The following is a 17170-nucleotide window of genomic DNA, read 5'->3' as shown; positions in this document are numbered from 1 at the left end:
AATCTGCTCAGTTACTGGGATTTTCACGCACAACCATTTCTAGGGTTTACAAAGAATGGTGTGAAAAGGGAAAAACATCCAGTATGCGGCAGTCCTGTGGGCGAAAATGCCTTGTTGATGCTAGAGGTCAGAGGAGAATGGGCCGACTGATTCAAGCTGATAGAAGAGCAACGTTGACTGAAATAACCACTCATTACAACCGAGGTATGCAGCAAAGCATTTGTGAAGCCACAACACGCACAACCTTGAGGCGGATGGGCTACAACAGCAGAAGACCCCACCGGGTACCACTCATCTCCACTACAAATAGGAAAAAGAGGCTAATTTGCACAAGCTCACCACAATTGGACTGTTGAAGACTGAAAAAATTGGTTTCTTGAACATGACAATGAGTTCACTGTACTAAAATGGCCCCACAGTCACCAGATCTCAACCCAATAGAGCATCTTTGGGATGTGGTGGAACGGGAGCTTCGTTCCCTGGATGTGCATCCCTCAAATCTCCATCAACTGCAAGATGCTATCCTATCAATATGGGCCAACATTTCTAAAGAATGCTATCAGCACCTTGTTGAATCAATGCCACGTAGAATTAAGGCAGTTCTGAAGGCAAAAGGGGGTCCAACATCGTATTAGTATAGTGTTCCTAATAATTCTTTAGGTGAGTGTATATAAACAATAAATAAACATATCACATATTGCCACTTCCGAAAAGTCAAAACTATTAAAATATAAAAAAATCTCCTATGCGGTGAACACCGGAACAGAAAAAAAAACTGCGCGATTCGTCAATTTTTAAAATGCAGAATGCACGTGGCTTTTTTGGTGTTTTTTCACGTGGTATCGAATGCTATAGAGTATCGCAATACTTTTTATGGTATTGAAATCGAATCAAAATTGTGGTATCGCAACAACCCTACTGCACACACGTGTACACACTGCACATGACGGCTCTTACCTTGTGATATAAGAGGCTGGTGCTCCTCCATTACATGTCACTGCACAGACGTGTATACACTGCACATGACGGCTCTTACCTTGTGATATAAGAGGCTGGTGCTCCTCCATTACATGTCACTGCACACACGTGTATACACTGCACATGACGGGTCTTACCTTGTGATATAAGAGGCTGGTGCTCCTCCATTACATGTCACTGCACACACGTGTATACACTGCACATGACGGCTCTTACCTTGTGATATAAGAGGCTGGTGCTCCTCCATTACATGTCACTGCACACACGTGTATACACTGCACATGACGGCTCTTACCTTGTGATATAAGAGGCTGGTGCTCCTCCATTACATGTCACTGCACACACGTGTACACACTGCACATGGCGGCTCTTACCTTGTGATACAAGAGGCTGGTGCTCCTCCATTACATGTCACTGCACACACGTGTACACACTGCACATGACGGCTCTTACCTTGTGATATAAGAGGCTGGTGCTCCTCCATTACATGTCACTGCACACACGTGTATACACTGCACATGACGGCTCTTACCTTGTGATATAAGAGGCTGGTGCTCCTCCATTACATGTCACTGCACACACGTGTATACACTGCACATGACGGCTCTTACCTTGTGATATAAGAGGCTGGTGCTCCTCCATTACATGTCACTGCACACACGTGTATACACTGCACATGACGGCTCTTACCTTGTGATATAAGAGGCTGGTGCTCCTCCATTACATGTCACTGCACACACGTGTATACACTGCACATGACGGCTCTTACCTTGTGATATAAGAGGCTGGTGCTCCTCCATTACATGTCACTGCACACACGTGTATACACTGCACATGACGGGTCTTACCTTGTGATATAAGAGGCTGGTGCTCCTCCATTACATGTCACTGCACACACGTGTATACAGTGCACATGACGGCTCTTACCTTGTGATATAAGAGGCTGGTGCTCCTCCATCATGGCCTCCTTGTACAGATCCTTGTGTCCTTCTATATACTCCCACTCCTCCATGGAAAAATAGACAGCGACATCCTGACACCTTATAGGAACCTGACAACACAATGACACCGTCATCACCCAGACCCCTCCAGTGCTGTAACTGGAGAATTTCCCAGCATTCCCAGCAGTGTCACCTCTCCAGTCAGCAGCTCCATCATCTTGTGGGTGAGTTCTAGGATCTTCTGCTCATGTATCAGGGGGTGAGGGGGAGGCTCTGTGATGGGGTGAGGGGTCCTGCTCCACCCTCCTGACTCCTGGAGATGGATGATGGGAGTCACACAGTCCCCCGATGTCTTCTTCACTATTGTGTACTCCTGTGGATGGAGAGAGACACTTAGGGAATAAACCCTTCAGGGGCCATGTGCTCTCCTCCGGCCCTTTCCTCCTGGGTACAACGTGCCTACTTACCTTCTCATGGCTCCTACAACATGACTATTGGTCACTGGTCACATGATACATCACTCACCATATTGGGGGCTGATCTTCAGGTTCTCCATCACTTGGAAGGTCTGGAGGCCATTCTCCAGGACCCTGGACTCTTCCTATCACTTCCTATGATGGATTCTCCTTTCCGATGTCTGACTTGTTACAGAATACAATAAAGAGGAGAGAAATCTAGAAAAGTTTACCTCTCCGCTCAGCAGGGAGATGATCTCCAAGGTGAGGTCTAATAGTCTTCTGCTGATCTCCTTCCTGTCCATCCTTGGTGGCTCATTCAGGACAAGGCTCGTATTGCTGGTTTTCTTCACCCTCCCTCCAAAAAAAGGAATAAAGGTTAATCAGTGAGTCCCATGTCCCTGATAATGAGGCCGAGAAAAAGTACAACTCATCCCGCAAAACTCAGACCCTCATAAAGCTGCACTGACGGGAAACCCCTGAGCTCCGGGTGTATCTAAGCTCCTGGCAGTGCAGTGTGTATCTAAGCTCCTGGCAGTGCAGTGTGTATCTAAGCTCCTGGCAGTGCAGTGTGTATCTAAGCTCCTGGCAGTGTTTTTCTCATTCATACGGAGCAGATTCTCTCATCCAGCACCGAATGAGTTTAGTAACTGCAGAGCACTTTATCACTGTGCAGTTACTTTCATACCCCAGCGTTCTTTGTGAAAATAAGGAACCATTTCCACCTATGAACTTAATCTGTGTGAACTTTGGACTTTTTCAAGTATTGCATTTTATTTATCTTTTATTTCTATTGTATTTGTATTTTATTGCATTGTATCTTATATATTACACACGTGTTTATCTATATTGTGATTTAATTAAATTTTATTCACAATTTTATCTGATTTTATTTAAGTCCAAGTGTAGTGTGCTCGCCCATAATCTTGGCTTTTAATCAACTATCTATTATCAGAGGGTGGGTGTCCCTTTATTTTTGGGTTAGCAGCACCTATTCCAGGATTCCGCCTAGAGTGAGCCACCGCCCTGAGCTAAATTTCTGCATTGCAATCACCCTTTTGAGTGAGTTCCTCTAGACGGCTTTATGGACATTTGGCACCATCTAGAAACCAAAAGAATAAGAGCTGAAACTTACAAATTTAACGATACTAAAAATGTACAATCAGGAGATAGAGATATGACTGATATTTTTCGTGAATTAGAGGGACTCCTACAAAAACAATTAAAACAACACTGGGAGATCAGGTCCCTCCAACAATATTTGGAAAATGATGAAATACCCAAAGGTCTCCTACTGAACAAAATCCCAGCACAAGATTTACTCAGTGACGAATTTGAAGAAGAATGGAATGCACTATTGTTTGCACATTCAGTGTCACTGATTAAATTAATTATTAAAAGAAGAACTGAGATGTTGGGTGATCTCAATAATAAGATAACAAAACTAAAAGAACAAATAGACAAACTATCCAAAAATGAAGAATTTGAGAATTGGCAGGAGAGATTATGTAAAGGATTAGATAGAATAGAAAGTGATATAATAAATAAAAAAGGGAGAAAACACACAAATTCCCAGAAAAACTATCAGATAGAAGACACCCGCGAGAACATACAAACCGGATTCCAAAAAAGTTGGGACACTATACAAATCATGAATAAAAACTGAATGCAATGATGTGGAGGTGCCAACTTCTAATATTTTATTCAGAATAGAACATAAATCACGGAACAAAAGTTTAAACTGAGAAAATTTACCATTTTAAGGGAAAAATATGTTGAATCAGAATTTCATGGTGTCAACCAATCCCCAAAAAGTTGGGACAAGGCCATTTTCACCACTGTGTGGCATCTCCCCTTCTTCTTACAACACTCAACAGATGTCTGGGGACCGAGGAGACCAGTTTCTCAAGTTTAGAAATAGGAATGCTCTCCCATTCTTGTCTAATACAGGCCTCTAACTGTTCAATCGTCTTGGGCCTTCTTTGTTGCACCTTCCTCTTTATGATGCACCAAATATTCTCTATAGGTGAAAGATCTGGGCTGCAGACCGGCCATTTCAGTACCCGGATCCTTCTCCTATGCAGCCATGATGTTGTGATTGATGCAGAATGTAGTCTGGCATTATCTTGTTGAAAAATGCAGGGTCTTCCCTGAAAGAGATGACGTCTGGATGGGAGCAGATGTTGTTCTAGAACATGAATATATTTTTCTGCATTGATGGTGCCTTTCCAGACATGTAAGCTGCCCATGCCACACGCACTCATGCAACCCCATACCCTCAGAGATGCAGGCTTCTGAACTGAGCGTTGATAACAACTTGGGTTGTCCTTGTCCTCTTTGGTCCGGATGACATGGCGTCCAAGATTTCCAAAAAGAACTTTGAATCGTGACTCGTCTGACCACAGAACAGTCTTCCATTTTGCCACACCCCATTTTAAATGATCCCTGGCCCAGTGAAAACGCCTGAGCTTTTGGATCTTGCTTAGAAATGGCTTCTTCTTTGCACTGTAGAGTTTTAGCTGGCAACGGCGGATGGCACGGTGGATTGTGTTCACTGACAATGGTTTCTGGAAGTATTCCTGAGCCCATTCTGTGATTTCCTTTACAGTAGCATTCCTGTTTGTGGTGCAGTGTCGTTTAAGGGCCCGGAGATCAGGGGCATCCAGTATGGTTTTACGGCCTTGACCCTTACGCACAGAGATTGTTCCAGATTCTCTGAATCTTTGGATGATGTTATGCACAGTTGATGATGATAGATGCAAAGTCTTTGCAATTTTTAGCTGGGTAACACCTTTCTGATATTGCTCCACTATCTTTCTGAGCAACATTGTGGGAATTGGTGATCCTCTACCCATCTTGGCTTCTGAGAGACACTGCCACTCTGAGAAGCTCTTTTTATACCCAATCATGTTGCCAATTGACCTAATTAGTGTTAATTGGTCTTCCAGCTCTTCGTTATGCTCAAATGTACTTTTTCCAGCCTCTTATTGCTACTTGTCCCAACTTTTTGGGGATTTGTTGAAACCGTGAAAATTTGAATCAACTTATTTTTCCTTTAAAATGATACATTTACTCGGATTAAACGTTTGATCTGTCATCTACGTTCTATTACAAATAAAATATTGACATTTGCCATCTCCACATCATTGCATTCAGTTTTTATTCACGATTTGTTTAGTGTCCCAACTTTTTTGGAATCCGGTTTGTAAATGTATTTAAAGATAATCCCTCTAAAAATAAGGAAATAGGAGAAGAAGATATACAAAGTAAATATACAGTAACAGTTAATAATAGATATGATCAATTGTCCAACCAACATTTTTTAGACCACACCCCAGCACATCACAGGACACGGACGAGACACAAAGAATACACACCTCCCACCCGCAATCGGGAATCACCAACACACCAGTACAATTTGAGGCACAAGAATCATTACCCACCACAAGCTATAGAAAATCACCAGTATCACAATCCCCAAGGAAGAGAACACGCCACATATCCCCTAAGGAATCACAGGGATCCCCGAAAATATCATCACCAAGACCACATAGAGGGACTAAAAAGACAAGAAGAAGTCACAGGAAGGGAAAGACAACACAGGAGACACTGACAAAGAATGACACAACAATAATAAATTTGAGTTCAGTTAATTTCACAAACCCACAAACTAGATTATTAGAAAAAGGTTTAAAATTTGCACCCACTGAAAGATTTTACAAGTTTTCTGTATATATAGGGATTCAAAAATACATTAGAAATTTATGTCTAAAAAAAAACATTTCCTAAAAAATCCATTAGGCTAGGTTCACACCTGAGCGTTTTACAGCGCGTTCCTACTCGCTGTAAAATGCTCAACAAGGAGAAACCAATGATTCCCTATGGGAATGGTTCTCACCTAGGCGTTTTACAGCGTGTACGATCGCGCTGTAAAGCGCCTGACGCCCCAAGAAGTACATGAGCTTCTTTGGGGCGTCTTGTCGTGCGTTCCCGTACATAGACTTTCGGGAATGCGCAACAATGGGCGTTCGCTTGTCTCTGTATGCGCGATTGCAAACGCCGGTACAATCGCACATACAGAGCGCTCCTTTCAGAACGCTCAGGTCTGAACCCAGTGTGAGTGAGGACTGCGGCTACAGATCAATCGGGTAAACCCACACTGAAAAACAAGTCAACATTATTCCCTAGGAATGAAATCAGTGCGGAAATGGCCACTTTCCAAAGAAATGTGGAAGTGGACATACGAAAATTAAAAACAGGATTTTCGTGTCAGGACAATCTGACTAGACAGGAATGCCATGCAATAAAACAGCTACAAAAAAACAAAGCTATTACCATATGCCCCGCGGATAAAGGGGGGGCAGTGGTCGTTTTAAATACAGCTGACTATAATGAAGAGTGCCTTCGACAACTCACAGATATCGAAACATATATGAAGCTGAAAAACGACACATTGGATAGCTTTGATCAAGAACTAAAACTGTTATGTAGAAAAGGCCTAGAGTTGTCCATAATCTCCAAACAGGAGCATGATTTTATTTTGGGGACACAGAGGAGAAGAGACTACCTGTCTTCTATTGTCTCCCCAAAGTGCATAAATGTTTGAAGAAACCGCCTGGCCGACTAATAGTTTCAGGCATAGGATCAATATCTTCCAATCTGTCTAAATACATAGATGTACAGATACAACCTGTGGTGAGAAAAAACGGCTCCTATATTAAAGATACAACCCACATTATACAAATATTGGAGTAATTAGAAGTTGAATCGGGGTGGATCATGGGCACACTTGATGTACAGTCATTGTACACGGTGATCGACCATCAACAGGGTATATCAGCAGTAAGGGAACAATTTAAGAGAGATGGAATAACTGATAATGCATATATATCGATTTCATTTTAGATGGTATCAGCTACATTCTGACCCACAACTATTTTTATTTTGAAGGTGACTACTGCCTGCAGAAGTGTGGGACCGCCATGGGGACCAGATTCGCCCCCAGTTATGGCAATGAATTTTTGGCAGAATGGGAACACAATAATATCAAACACAATAACATCTGGCCCTATGGCAGAGATTCATAGACGATATCATCTTTATTTGGAAACGGAGCAGAGATGAATTAGAAGTATTTCTGAAACAAATCAATCAAAACCAGTTAAATTTGAGGTTCACCTCGAATATTGCAGAAGAGACCGAATTCCTGGATTTAAAAATAAAAGCACTAGGACAGCAATATATATGCAACACATTCTCCAAGCCCACATCGAAGAATAGCTTTATACAGTTTTTGAGCTGTCATCTGCCAAGCTGGCTGATTAATGTTCCATTCGGCAGAAGAAACTGTACACATGACCAGGATTTTGAGGTGGAAGCGGCAAAAATGAAACATCAGTTTCTAGAGAAGAAATACCCTGTAAATGTGGTGGAGGCAGCATTAGAGAGAACCAGGAAATTGGATAGACAAACCTGGTTTATAAATAAGGAACCAGGGACTGAGACAATACAAGAGAGTGAAGCTATAAACACCAGAATCATTCTCCCATTCAATGATAGTCACAAGAAAGTGCAAAGAATTATTAGAACCCACTGGCACCATATCTTGAGTGATAAGAAGATAGGCCATCTTTTACCAGTCACACCGTCACTAACATTTACAAAAGCACCTAATCTAGGTTTAAAAATAGCCCCATCGATCAAAACACCAAAAATAATAAAAAGTAAAAACACAATCTTGGGCACCTGGATGAATCTTAAGGGCTCTTTTAAGTGTGGCAAATGTATGGCGTGTAAGATCAATCCCACACCTAGGAAAATTACAACAATTTCTTCCACACAGAACACCCATACATGGGATATTAAAGAGTGCCTAACCTGCAATACCGCCGGCGTCATCTACCTGATCCAGTGTCCATGCAGGAGACAGTACATAGGCAGAACCAAACTTCCTATAAAAACCAGGCTGGCTGAACATATAGCCAACATAAGAAAGGGGTATGACAAACATTGTCTATCCAAACACTATAAAGATATACACAACAAAGATCCGTCCGGTTTGATTTTCCTGGCGCTGGGGACTAAACGCCGAACTGGAGCTTTTCGGGTTCTTGTAGGCTGGGTGCCCCCGATTCGACTCTCACGCCGCAGTCTGGCCGTCTATCGGCACTGCGTCGTGGACTCGAGCGGGGGGGGGGCCCCAGCCACACAACACCATCAAGATCAATATAAAACCCCACATCACTCAAACCAACATTGTCCACTAGAGACATTTCCCCTGGTCAAGGGGTCTGATCCTAACCTCTAAAATGATATATTTTTTTTAAGTCAAGATCTATGACCCAAAGAAGTCCTAATATCTAAAATTATACCGGATTGTACTGTTTCACTCTTATTCTAATGTTATATCATATTTTATCCACTGTTGATATTGATGTATTGTTTATTGTATATTTATTTAAGTGATTTTAAATGCCCATATAGAATCTCTAAAGAGCTAGGTGATAACCAATGGAGCTACACTCACCTAAAGAATTATTAGGAACACCATACTAATACCCCTTTTGCCTTCAGAACTGCCTTAATTCTACGTGGCATTGATTCCACAAGGTGCTGATAGCATTCTTTAGAAATGATGGCCCATATTGATAGGATAGCATCTTGCAGTTGATGGAGATTTGAGGGATGCACATCCAGGGCACGAAGCTCCCGTTCCACCACATCCCAAAGATGCTCTATTGGGCTGAGATCTGGTGACTGTGGGGCCATTTTAGTACAGTGAACTCATTGTCATGTTCAAGAAACCAATTTGAAATGATTCGAGCTTTGTGACGTGGTGCATTATCCTGCTAGAAGTAGCCTTCAGAGGATGGGTACATGGTGGTCATGAAGGGATGGACATGGTCAGAAACAATGCTCAGGTAGCCCGTGGCATTTAAACGATGGCCAATTGGCACTAAGGGGCCTAAAGTGTGCCCAGAAAACATCCCCCACACCATTACACCACCACCACCAGCCTGCACAGTGGTAACAAGGCATGATGGATACATGTTCTCATTCTGTTTACGCCAAATTCGGACTCTACCATTTGAATGTCTCAACAGAAATCGAGACTCATCAGACCAGGCAACATTTTTCCAGTCTTCAACTGTCCAATTTTGGTGAGCTCGTGCAAATTGTAGCCTCTTTTTCCTATTTGTAGTGGAGATAAGTGGTACCCGGTGGGGTCTTCTGCTGTTGTAGCCCATCTTTCTTTCCCATTCTGACATTCAGTTTGGAGTTCAGGAGATTGTCTTGACCAGGACCACAACCCTACATGCATTGAAGCAACTGCCATGTGATTGGTTGACTAGATAATCGCATTAATGAGAAATAGAACAGGTGTTCCGAATAATTCTTTAGGTGAGTGTGTATTAAATAGTGGGCACTATAAACTACTTTGTATTATTTCATGTTTAAGATTTATTATCTAAAACACCAATAACTTGCATATGCAACTCGCAATACCAATTCCGTTCATACAAGACGTCTAGAAGGAGGAAAGGAACATATATCATAAAAAACGCATGTACACAAAAAGGACGCATGGATAACGCATGCAAAAAAATGCATATGAATCTTTCCCCATAAAGTGAATCCAGCGATCCACAATTTGGGGCTAATCAAGGATATAAAAGGCGGATACAAACAGGTAATGCGGTACCACTGATGAAGGGAAGGAGAGTTCCCGAAACGCGTCTGGGCTGGATCGTATACCTGTAAAAGAAGCACCTCTGCACCTATAACATGGCCATGCTGAAATATTGAGACAGAGAAATATTTGAATGATCAGAATTAAGATCAAATAACTGAGAAAGACACCTGCCTTCCACTGTGCCGGGCGCCAATTACGTGGGTCAGGCAAAACCAAGACATCGCTCCAAGTCCCGCGAGATTTCGGGTAAGTGAGCTGGAGGAGTGCGGAGCGAGACGCCGGCAGTGTCCCGCGCCCCTCGGCCAACGATTGAAAAGACGCACATGTATGATACGAACTAAACGGAAGGTAAGAAGATCCAATCTGTGAAATTATATATGACATTGTCATTGGCATGGGATTAGAACCATTGTAATATCTATCTTACTGTGCACAAGATTATGGGAAATAAGACGTCATATACCTTGTTTACCCACATTGCCCGTATTGGAGTCCAGTGACTATAGAGCACTTGATTACTGTGCAGGAGTCCGAAGCTATATCCCTCGGTGTATGTTTATCCATATACTCTACAGATGGAGCAGGGTTAGCACTCCAGCTCTTAACTCAAATTTCTTAACTCATCGCGTTTTCTTGAGACAAAAGCCATTGAAAAGCAATTGAAGGTGTTTTCTTAGATTAGATAACACAACTCAGAAATCTCAGAAAACAGGAGGGCGAACTCTACTCCATCCGTATATTGGAGTTTAGTAACTGCAGAGCACTTTATCACTGTGCAGTTACATACATACCCCAGCGTTCTTTGTGAAAATAAGGAACCATTTCCACCTATGAACTTAATCTGTGTGAACTTTGGACTTTTTCAAGTATTGCATTTTATTTATCTTTTATTTCTATTGTATTTGTATTTTATTGCATTGTATCTTATATATTACACACGTGTTTATCTATATTGTGATTACATTTTATTCACAATTTTATCTGATTTTATTTAAGTCCAAGTGTAGTGTGCTCGCCCATAATCTTGGCTTTTAATCAGCACCGAATGATGACAACCCCCACTACCCCTACTACTCCCCCCATCATACTAAGCTGAGGAGCGGAGAAGGATTCCTTGTGTGTAATGGAGGAGAATCTCCAGAGGTGACATGTCTGAGCCCTCCACCACACTGTCTCCTCACAGCTCATCTTACCTGCAGGCTGGAGGAATGGCTGATACCAGAGAGAACAAGAGCCCTGACTACCGACCAGGACCTGCCCAGTATCTGCTGCACTGCCAGAGCTGAAGGACCTGCGGTGATGTCACTGTCATGTGATCAGTGCAGGGGGCGGGGCTCAGCAGTGGAGAGAAGAGGTGGTGAAGGACCTGGGGGTGACGTCACCATCATGTGATCAGTGCAGGGGGCTGGGATCAGCCATGGTGAGTAGGGATGAGCGAAGGGTTGTGTCTAAACTCCAGACACCAAACGGACCTGGTCCTTTTGCAGTATGGGAAATAGCCAGCTCTCTAAGTTATATACAGAGAGGTTCTCCTGGTGGGGAGGTCCTCTTCAGACATGGGGTTTAGCCAGCTCACAGTGAACTATTTCCCATACACCAGACGGACCTTTTCTATGTGTTATATATAGAGAGGTTCTCCTGCTGGGGAGGTCCTCTTCAGGTATCGAGTTTAGCCTGCTCACAGTGAACTGTCTATTTCCCATACACCAGACGGACCTTTTCTATGTGTTACCTACAGAGAGGTTCTCCTGCTGGTGAGGTCCTCTTCAGGCATGGGGTTTAGCCTGCTCACTGTGAACTGTCTATTTCCCATACACCAAACGGACCTTTTCTATGTGTTATATACAGAGAGGTTCTCCTGCTGGTGAGGTCCTCTTCAGGCATGGGGTTTAGCCTGCTCACTGTGAACTGTCTATTTCCCATACACCAAACGGACCTTTTCTATGTGTTATATACAGAGAGGTTCTCCTGCTGGTGAGGTTCTCTTCAGACATGGGGTTTAGCCAGCTCACAGTGAACTATTTCCCATACACCAGACGGACCTTTTCTATGTGTTATATATAGAGAGGTTCTCCTGCTGGTGAGGTTCTCTTCAGACATGGGGTTTAGCCAGCTCACAGTGAACTATTTCCCATACACCAGACGGACCTTTTCTATGTGTTATATATAGAGAGGTTCTCCTGCTGGTGAGGTCCTCTTCAGACATGGGGTTTAGCCTGCTCACTGTGAACTGTCTATTTCCCATACACCAGACGGACCTTTTCTATGTGTTATATACAGAGAGGTTCTCCTGGTGGGGAGGTCCTCTTCAGACATGGGGTTTAGCCAGCTCACAGTGAACTATTTCCCATACACCAGACGGACCTTTTCTATGTGTTATATATAGAGAGGTTCTCCTGCTGGGGAGGTCCTCTTCAGGTATCGAGTTTAGCCAGCTCACAGTGAACTGTCTATTTCCCATACACCAGACGGACCTTTTCTATGTGTTACCTACAGAGAGGTTCTCCTGCTGGTGAGGTCCTCTTCAGGCATGGGGTTTAGCCTGCTCACTGTGAACTGTCTATTTCCCATACACCAAACGGACCTTTTCTATGTGTTATATACAGAGAGGTTCTCCTGCTGGTGAGGTCCTCTTTAGGCATGGGGTTTAGCCTGCTCACTGTGAACTGTCTATTTCCCATACACCAAACGGACCTTTTCTATGTGTTATATACAGAGAGGTTCTCCTGCTGGTGAGGTTCTCTTCAGACATGGGGTTTAGCCAGCTCACAGTGAACTATTTCCCATACACCAGACGGACCTTTTCTATGTGTTATATATAGAGAGGTTCTCCTGCTGGTGAGGTTCTCTTCAGACATGGGGTTTAGCCAGCTCACAGTGAACTATTTCCCATACACCAGACGGACCTTTTCTATGTGTTATATATAGAGAGGTTCTCCTGCTGGTGAGGTCCTCTTCAGACATGGGGTTTAGCCTGCTCACTGTGAACTGTCTATTTCCCATACACCATACGGACCTTTTCTATGTGTTATATACAGAGAGGATACACAAAGGTGGGCCCTAGTAAGACCCTCGGGATTTAACCCTGAAATACACCACTGGTCAAAAGACCAAAGAAAGTCCCTGTAGGGGTCTACTAATTTGGAGAATAAAAGCCAAATACTTTATTATGTTCATTTAAAAAGGGGGAGTTATTACCCCACAAAAACCACACATTTTAAAACTAACAGGTGGCAATGCAAATTTATGTAAGGATTTGCTTCTCTCTCATTTAATTTGAGAAGAGATATATGTGCAGGTGGGTGGTTGGTGACAGTATACCACAAATTTGATATACCCTATTGCTTTGTGTCCTGGAACCTGGGCCCAGGTTCCGGACACCGCTGCGTTGGTTGTCTCTGCACTGGCACCAGATAAACACCACACTAGTTCATAAGACACAGAACTGTAGCCCTACTGAGGTTTACACATTTGCTGCCAACTGAACTAAAACAAGCGCCTAACACTAGTCCCCACCCGACATGTTTCGCCGCGGTGCGGCTTCGTCAGGGGTTAGGGGTATTAGCGTCGGCGCGCTGAACAAACAAGGGTTTTATGCCTTAGGTAACGCCCCAGTTTGTCTGTTGCAGACAGCCCATTGGTCATATCCGCAGAGAGAGGCGTGTCTCCGAAGTCACATGTCACGTGTGCCGGCGCCTAGTGATGAGGTCATCACAGGCTGCATGCGTCCGGCCATGGCACTGTTTCCACAGCTAGTGTGCTATTGGTTACGGCCGTCGCTCGTGTCCGACGTGCACTGGCGCCCAGCGATGACCTCATCACCAGGCGTCCACTCGACCGGAGCCAAAACATTGACGCCGTCTAATGACAGCGTAACCAACGTCATCACCTCCTCACCTCCCCATGAGGGAAGTGGGAGTGGTTATCTCAAAAGATACAATGTCAAATCATGCACTAGATACATGTTAGATAAATGACTGGATACAGGCCAATAGGCTGTATAGTGGGGGGAAAGAAAGGAGCAAGGCGAAAAACTACATATTATATGAACCATTTCATTAGATTAGGTTACCACCAGCGATTTATACACTATATATAACTTGCTGGTCAGAATTATATAACTGCATCTGTCATATAGGATCTATCACCCTGCTCTATTTTACCACAGCATATATATCCTTGTTGGCTCAAAAGGAGAGGTTTTATAGGAATAATCTTATCCCTTTGTAGAATTTTATAGATATTATTATTATAGTTTTATCCTCTCATCGATGGCAAAAATTTCTTTTTTTGCAAAATGTTGCAATATTTATTATTTACAAAAAGGCAGAAAAGGAGAAACCTTCATTTAGGCCGGCTGGGGTTTGACTTGACAGTCTATATATCCATTTGGCCTCTTCTCTTAACAATCTAATGTCCAAATTTCCAGATCTGGGGCCCAGTTTGACTTGGGAGAGCCCCCAGAATTTCAGTACATCTATACGGCCATTGTGAATATATGACACATGTCTATATAGGGAAGTATCTTTTTTTGTGTTGATTGCACTGATGTGTCCCGAGATCCGTCTCCTCAGTTCCTGAACCGTCTTGCCAACATACAGCTTTGGACATGTGCAGGAAGCTATATACACTAAACCACTGCTCTTACAATTAAACCAGTCACGAATTTCATACTCCCTGCCATCAGCTGGGTTCACAAATCTTTTAATCTTAGGTAAGAAGCTACAAAAGGAGCAGCCACCACATGGATATGAACCGGTCACCTTCGATCTTAACCAATTTCTATTTTCCTGTCCTATTTTGGGAAGGAAACTGTGTACCAGTTGGTCCCTTAAACTTGGACCACGTCTAAAGGTGACACTAGGATGAGGTGGGAGCACCTGACGTAGATCTGGATCATTAAGGAGAATTTTCCAATATTTCCTTAAGATGTTTGTCATCAGTCGATGATGCCCATCAAAAGTACCTATACACCGGATGGTCTTGCTGTCCTGGGAGGTCACAGAGGGGGCAGTCCTACATGAGATGAGGGAATCTCTTGTGAGGGCTTTTGCTCGATTAAAGGCCCTTTTCAGAACCTTTCGAGGGTATCCCCTATCGCGGAATCTATTATATAGATCATCCGCTTGGATCTTAAACAACTCATCTGTTGAACAATTTCTTCTGGCACGTAGATATTGTCCAAATGGTATTCCATTTTTTAGTGCAGTTGGATGCCAGCTTGAGAAATGCAAGAAACTATTTGTTGAGGTAGGTTTACGATAGATATCGGTCTGAATCTGTCCAGACTCATCTTTTTGTATCGTCAGATCTAGAAAATTTATTTGAGTCGGATTAATTTCAAACGTAAAATGCATACCGATATCATTTACATTAAGTAACTCAACAAAGTCAAGGAACTGTCCCCTCTCCCCCTCCCAGAACAGCAAGACATCATCAATAAAACGGCCCCAATAGCTAATATACTTAGTATGGAACCCTACACTAAGTATATTAGCTATTGGGGCCGTTTTATTGATGATGTCTTGCTGTTCTGGGAGGGGGAGAGGGGACAGTTCCTTGACTTTGTTGAGTTACTTAATGTAAATGATATCGGTATGCATTTTACGTTTGAAATTAATCCGACTCAAATAAATTTTCTAGATCTGACGATAGATTCAGACCGATATCTATCGTAAACCTACCTCAACAAATAGTTTCTTGCATTTCTCAAGCTGGCATCCAACTGCACTAAAAAATGGAATACCATTTGGACAATATCTACGTGCCAGAAGAAATTGTTCAACAGATGAGTTGTTTAAGATCCAAGCGGATGATCTATATAATAGATTCCGCGATAGGGGATACCCTCGAAAGGTTCTGAAAAGGGCCTTTAATCGAGCAAAAGCCCTCACAAGAGATTCCCTCATCTCATGTAGGACTGCCCCCTCTGTGACCTCCCAGGACAGCAAGACCATCCGGTGTATAGGTACTTTTGATGGGCATCATCGACTGATGACAAACATCTTAAGGAAATATTGGAAAATTCTCCTTAATGATCCAGATCTACGTCAGGTGCTCCCACCTCATCCTAGTGTCACCTTTAGACGTGGTCCAAGTTTAAGGGACCAACTGGTACACAGTTTCCTTCCCAAAATAGGACAGGAAAATAGAAATTGGTTAAGATCGAAGGTGACCGGTTCATATCCATGTGGTGGCTGCTCCTTTTGTAGCTTCTTACCTAAGATTAAAAGATTTGTGAACCCAGCTGATGGCAGGGAGTATGAAATTCGTGACTGGTTTAATTGTAAGAGCAGTGGTTTAGTGTATATAGCTTCCTGCACATGTCCAAAGCTGTATGTTGGCAAGACGGTTCAGGAACTGAGGAGACGGATCTCAGGACACATCAGTGCAATCAACACAAAAAAAGATACTTCCCTATATAGACATGTGTCATATATTCACAATGGCCGTATAGATGTACTGAAATTCTGGGGGCTCTCCCAAGTCAAACTGGGCCCCAGATCTGGAAATTTGGACATTAGATTGTTAAGAGAAGAGGCCAAATGGATATATAGACTGTCAAGTCAAACCCCAGCCGGCCTAAATGAAGGTTTCTCCTTTTCTGCCTTTTTGTAAATAATAAATATTGCAACTATTCTGCAAAAAAAAGAAATTTTTGCCATCGATGAGAGGATAAAACTATAATAATATCTATAAAATTCTACAAAGGGATAAGATTATTCCTATAAAACCTCTCTTTAGAGCCAACAAGGATATATATGCTGTGGTAAAATAGAGCAGGGTGATAGATCCTATATGACAGATGCAGTATATAATTCTGACCAGCAAGTTATATAGTGTATAATCGCTGGTGGTAACCTAATCTAATGAAATGGTTCATATAATATGTAGTTTTTTCGCCTTGCTCCTTTCTTTCTCCCCACCTATTACAGCCTATTGGCCTGTATCCAGTCATTTATCTAACATGTATCTAGTGCATGATTTGACATTGTATCTTTTGAGATAACCACTCCCACTTCCCTCATGGGGAGGTGAGGAGGTGATGACGTTGGTTACGCTGTCATTAGACGGCGTCAATGTTTTGGCTCCGGTCGAGTGGA

General features: G+C 42.9%; 1 long non-coding RNA gene across 1 annotated transcript; it reads right to left on the bottom strand.

Moving 5' to 3' along the window:
• Positions 1 to 2245: 2245 nt before the first annotated feature.
• LOC122938036 lies at positions 2246 to 11315 on the bottom strand. The gene is made up of 3 exons (XR_006389966.1): positions 11261 to 11315; positions 2608 to 2732; positions 2246 to 2292 (listed from the first exon to the last, which is right to left on the bottom strand). It is a non-coding gene; the product is annotated as an uncharacterized LOC122938036 (long non-coding RNA).
• Positions 11316 to 17170: the final 5855 nt, after the last annotated feature.

Source organism: Bufo gargarizans, chromosome 1 (genome assembly GCF_014858855.1).
Source record: "Bufo gargarizans isolate SCDJY-AF-19 chromosome 1, ASM1485885v1, whole genome shotgun sequence".
NCBI classification, from domain to species: Eukaryota; Metazoa; Chordata; class Amphibia; order Anura; family Bufonidae; genus Bufo; species Bufo gargarizans.
Note: the sequence above shows the minus strand (reverse complement) of the source record. Positions and strands in the feature narration are given on the sequence as shown.